The sequence below is a fragment of the Wolffia australiana genome, chromosome 12 (genome assembly GCF_029677425.1).
Source record: "Wolffia australiana isolate 7733 chromosome 12, ASM2967742v1".
In the NCBI taxonomy this organism is placed as follows: domain Eukaryota; kingdom Viridiplantae; phylum Streptophyta; class Magnoliopsida; order Alismatales; family Araceae; genus Wolffia; species Wolffia australiana.
Window position 1 is genome coordinate 9,817,172 of NC_135846.1, and position 6,110 is coordinate 9,823,281.

A 6,110-nucleotide genomic window follows, 5' to 3' on the forward strand; every position below is an offset into this window, starting at 1 on the left:
TCTTCTGTCTCTATCTCTATCTCTTTCTCTCTTTCTCCCCCACTCTCTCTCTCCTTCCCACTCCTTCCCTCCCCCGTTCTCTCTCTCCCTCCCTCCCTCTCTCTCCTCTCTCACTCTCTCCTTCGCTCTCTCCCTCTCTCTCTCTCTCCCTCTCTCTCTCCCTCTCCCCCTCTCTCCTTCCCACACTCTCGCCCTCTCCCCCCCTCTCTCCTTCCCTCCCTCGTTCTCTCTCTCCCTCCCTCCTCCGTTCTCTTTCTACTTCCCACCCCGTTCGCTACCTCCCTCCCTCCCTCTCTTTCCTCTCTCTCTTCTCTCCGTTCTCTTTCTCCCTCTCCCTCTCTCTATGTCTCTCTCTCCCCCCCTCTCCCTCTCTCTCCTTCCCTCCCTCCCTCGTTTTCTCTCTCCCTCTCTCCCCCGTTCTATCGTTCCCTCCCTCCATTCCTTTCTCTCTCCCTCCCTCTGTTCCTCTCTCTCTTTCTCTGCCTCTCTCTCTCAATCTCTCTCTTTCCCTCCATCCCCCGTTCTCTATCTACCTCCCTCCCTCTCTATCCTCTCTCTCTTCTCACCCCTCTCTCCTTCTCTCTCCCTCTCATTTCTCTTCCTCTCTTTCTCTCTCCCTGGTGGCAACGACATCAACGCAGCGACACCAGACGCGTCACCACCGTCATCTGAAGTCATCATGACCGCTGAAGACATGTCGCCATCGTCACCGGATCAAGTCAACAAGCCAGCGTCAGGCACGTCTCCACCCACACGCACCCCTTTGTGCATCCTGAAAGGTCGCCAAAGGCAGATCCAGAATTGCCCCTTGACGTGACACGAAACCACGCCGCTCGTCATGTTGCTCATCTTTATTTTTATTTCTTTTACCTATATTTTCTCTTTCTTCGAAGGCCTATAAGTATAGGCCATTGTTTCAATAAATAGTTAGGCAGTCATTATTCAAGAATTGAGTTTGTTTTAACTCTTCTTGGAGGATTGCCTAGCCTCCCCTATCCTGTCTCCTCCCAACCACCGCTGCCGCTGCCATCGTTGTTTTCGCTGGCCTCCCTCTTGCTCTTCCCTCTCTTCTTCCTTCGTCACCCCTCTCTCCCTCTCTCTCTCGCTCTCCCCCCCCCCTCTCTCTCTCTCTCTCTCTCTCTCTCCCCATCCCCCCTCTTCTTCTTGGTCCGTCTGCCCTAAGGTTCAGCCATGTTTCTCCAACCGCCCGCCCAAGGGCATCTAGTAGCCGCCGGCCACCCACAACCGCCAGCGCCAGCGTAGGCGGCCCTCTCAAGGCCGCCCGCACTCGTGCCCTAGTGCCGGCTGCCCCGATAGAGTCGCCAGCTCCAGCGCCAGCGCAGGCCGCCCGCTCACGGCCGCCCGCGCCCACGCCCTAGTACCGGCCACCCGCACAGGGTCACCAGCGCCTGCGCTCGCGCAGGCCGCCTGCTCTGGGCCACCCACGCCCGTGCCCTAGCGCCGACCACCCGGAATCGCTCGTGCCCTAGCGCCGACCACCCGCAATCGCCAGCGCCAGCGCCAGCGTAGGGCAGCGCTCAGCGGTGCTAGCGCACGCTAGGGCCTGCTAGCGCCCGCACACGCAAGCGTCCGCGCACGCCGCACACCTGGCCACCCGCGCATGCAGCTCGCCCGGCTGCCCGCGCCTCCGGACGCGCTCGAAGCAACTTGCCGCGATTCCGGACTCCCTCGAAGCTTCTTATCGCGGCGCATACAGCTGGATCCATGACACCCTGTCGAAGCGCACATCAATCATCCCGCCAACGACGCCCCATGCCCAAGCACTCGGGCCACTGAGCAACTAGGCTTAATCCGACCGTCTCATAGCTAGGGCCGCTCAACACCCGGAACGTCTAGATATTTCGTCCAGTGGGCTTTACAATGCCCGGATCACCCAGTCATGTCACGACCCGAATTTCTCGCAGCTTCATCAGGGACCCCGATTCCAAGGTACGCCTGAGCTCTTTGGTGTAAAGTGTTCTCCGTCCAATATTCCTCTAGAATTCGTCCATTGCCATCAGATTTGATTTTGAATATCTCTTTCTTTCCTCAAAATTCCCCCTTTCGTGAGATTTCTTGCAGACATGAATTCGAGTATTAGATTTGGTGCTTCGGCATCGTCACGGTGGTTGAAGACAGTACTCCTGCCCTCGACGAGGAACGGGGCTCCACCACCAGTATTTCATCGGTTTTAAGTTTTGAATTCGATCGTGTGGATTCTGTGGTCTGTTTTATCCAATCCATACAAACCTGTCCTGTATCCTCCCTCATCGATATCCAACCTATCCCCACAGTCGTCTTTCCCCTAGTTGTCGTGCATCACTCCCTCTCCTTCTCTCTCTCCCGCTCCCTCTCTCTCCCTTCCTCATTCTCTCTCTTCCTCCCTCCCCGTTCTTTCTCTTCCTCCCTCCTTTGTTCTATATATACCTTCCTCCCGTTCTTGTAAAACTTCCTTGAACTCTCAGGAGGCATCTCAAGAACAAGAACAGAGATAGAAGAGAGAAACAAGAAAGAGAAAGAGAGATGAAATTGTGATAGGTCATTGAAAACCCACAAAGTATTTAGATAACATTGGTTGTTATTTATATTACCATATAGTAGTTATAAGTATTTGTTTGTTACAAACGTTTAAATCATGGCCATTATAATTGTTATAACGGCTATAATAATTTAAACCTTAACCGTCAGTTAGTTCTCCTATCTAGATGAAATCCTAGCAATCTACATGTAATCCTATTCTAGAATGAATCCTACACGTCTATATTTGAACTTACATTTAATCTTATCCATCTATTTCTCTTAACGAGTATAGGTGCGTGTTTGAATTTTACTAGTCTAATCTTATTAAAAGTCTTATTGGAGGATCTGCTCTTGACACGGAGCCCTTTGCTGATATGGCTTGCCGAGTTGTCACTCCTGTCTTCGTCTTCCTCTTCTTTATCCTTAACACTCCCCCTCAAATGAAACGGCAGACGAGCGACGTTGAGCTTGTCTCTAAGTAATGAAAAACGTGCCTGAGGGAGAGCTTTCGTAAGGGCATCAGCTACTTGTCCATTGCTTGGGATGAATCTGATTTGTAGAGACTTCTCAGCAACTTGTTCACGAACTAAGTGGAAATCAATTTCCACATGCTTTGTCCTGGCATGAAAAACAGGATTGGCAGCCAGATAAGTAGCTCCTATGTTGTCATACCAGAGTATAGGGGCTGTTGTTGTATTGATGTGAATCTCATTTAAGAGTGGTTGAATGCACAACACTTCTGCTACTGCATTTGCCAACGCTTTATACTCAGCTTCTGTGCTTGATCTCTCTACGATTGGCTGCTTTTTAGAGCTCCGTGAAATCAGATTTTATCCTAAATAGACTTGGAATGCACCAGTTAAGCATCTATGTCATTGATCTCCAGCCCAATCTGCGTCACTGAAAACATTAACATTTAAATCCAAATTCTTGTGAAATAGTAAACCATGAAAAATTGTTCCTTCCAGATATCTTACGAAATGTTTTAAAAATTTCCAGTCCTCATTTATTGATTGATTCATTTTCTGGTTGGCCTTATAGCGAAAGAAATAGGGGGCCTAGTAAGAGTTAGATATTGTAAGGATCCTACAAAGTTTCTATATAACTTTTGATTAGTAGTACTTTCTTTAGTTGAGTTGAGTTTTGATAGGATATAACGTGTTTTAGTCTCTTTACAATGTTCTATAATACATTTTTGTAAAAATATGTAAAATGTACTTTGATTGAGAAAGCAAATATCCATTTTCAAGTTTAATGAATTATATTCCATGAAAATAATGAGCAGGTCCAAGATCTTTGATTTCAAAGACTAATTGTAATTGCGATATTAAATGCACAATATCTGATGAGTGAGGTGAAATTACAAGAACATTATCAACATAAATAAGAAAAAAATAGTATGACTTGTAAAACGTTTGAAGAAAAGATATGTATCAGTTTTATGTCAACGGAACCATTATTATTATGAAATATAAGTAATTTAGTAAACCACGCACTAGGTGATTTTTAAGGCCATAGATAGATTTATTAGGGAAATCAGGATTTTTAAAACATGGAGGTTGTTCCATATATATTGTTTCTTTGAAATCACCGTGTAAAAATGCATTAGAAAAATCTAATTGATAAATTTTCCAACCATGACTTACAGCAATTGATAGTAATAAACTAATAGTTGTGTGTTTAACCACAAAACTGAAGGTTTCTATGTAATCGAAACCTTCTTGCTGGTTAAACGCCTTAGCTATTAATCTGGCTTTGTATTTTTCTATATCTCCATTCGAATTATATTTAATTCTGTAAACCCACTTATAGCCTATAATTTGGAAATTTGAATATCTAGGAACAAGATCCCAAGTATTATTTTTCATTAACGCATGTATTTCATTAGTCATAGCATCCATCCATTTACTATTTTTAGAAATTGTGTTAAAATTTGCTGGTTCATTGTATTCAATAGAGACAGATAAAGACTCTGGAGGTTGATGCTTAATTGAGGAAAATACTAATCGTTTCTTGCTTTGAATTTCATTTGAATCAAAATTATTTTGATTATTCTCCTGTTTATAAATATCTAAAAGGATTTTAGTCTTTAAGGTATCTCCTTGTTCAGGAGTATAATCTAATGTACTTGATATAGATTTTCCAAATCTGAAGGAAAATTTGGATCACAAGTCAATATCTTAATAGAATCATTAACATATGTTCTTCGTTTAGAACAAGGAGATTGATTAATAGAATCATTAATATCTTAATAGAATCATTAACACAATCATTACCATTGTTCTCAGTTTGTTTTAATAATTTATTCGACTGATCATGTAAACAAGAAGAATTTTGATTATTATCATTTACAGAACAGTTGATCGAATCTGGATTAACATGTAAACGAGCATTTGCATCATGATTCGTGTTAAATTTATCATTTGGATTTGGTTCATGAAACGATACAAGTACCCCTTTATTGTCAGGTATATCATGATACGTATCAAAAGGAAAAATTTCTTCAAAGAAGATAACATGCCTAGAGATAAAAAATGTACCTGTGTGGAGTGACAAACATTTGTATCTTAGATGAAGAGAGATATAGCCCAAGAAAACACATTGTTCTGACTTGGAATCTAATTTAATCTGCGCATATGGCTTAAGAAAATGATAACAAAGTCGTCCAAAAGTTTTCAGTACAGAGTAATCAGGTTTATTTTAAAAAAAAATTTCATATGGAGATTTATAGTTTAGCACTGACGTAACTAAACGATTAATAAGAAATACTACAGTCAGTACTGCTTCGTCCCAAAATCTTTTTGGTATTTTAGCATGAGTAAGTAGACTAAGTGCAATTTCAACTATATTCTTATGCTGTTTTCAGATGCGACGTTTTCTTCAGGGGTATGAGGACACGATACCCTATGAACAATGCCAGGTGTTTTTAAATCTTGGTGAAGATCTTGATATTCTCCATCCCAATCAGACTATAAGTTTTTAATTTTAGTTGAAAACTGCTTTTCAACTTGACTCTGAAATTGTATAAACGTATTGAGCAAATCACTTTATTTTTTAAGTGGAAAAAGCCAGGAATGCTTACTAAAATCATCTCAAAACCAACGTAGTATGAATAACCTGAGTGACAGATGATGTCCCTGTCGATCGAAATATAAGTGGCCGAAAAGCCAATCACACATTCCACATCTCGTTCCATGTTCATTAATAAAACATTATTTTACTTAGTGAATTATGATGTGATTGCAATGCGTAGATCGCTAGTCTTTAAGCATGTGGTCTAAACATTCCTATTCAAATGATACACGAGAAGGATGTCAAAGTATCCGGATAGAATTGTACTGTCTATCCTCACTCGTATGATAAGTATGGCCGATCCCATAGCCATTAGTCTGGAGACACAGGATAGATAGTGGGTGCACTTTAGTGGAAAGAGTTCATTGAATTGATCAGTATGAATCCCTGAATGGTATTCTAACAAGCAGTCAATCAGGTTGATTCACGTCACGGTTGTGTAAGTGGTCCTTAGACCCGAGACACCAAAGACGTCTTGTGGATGGTCGGTTGTACTTTGACTATGGCCAACAAGTCCC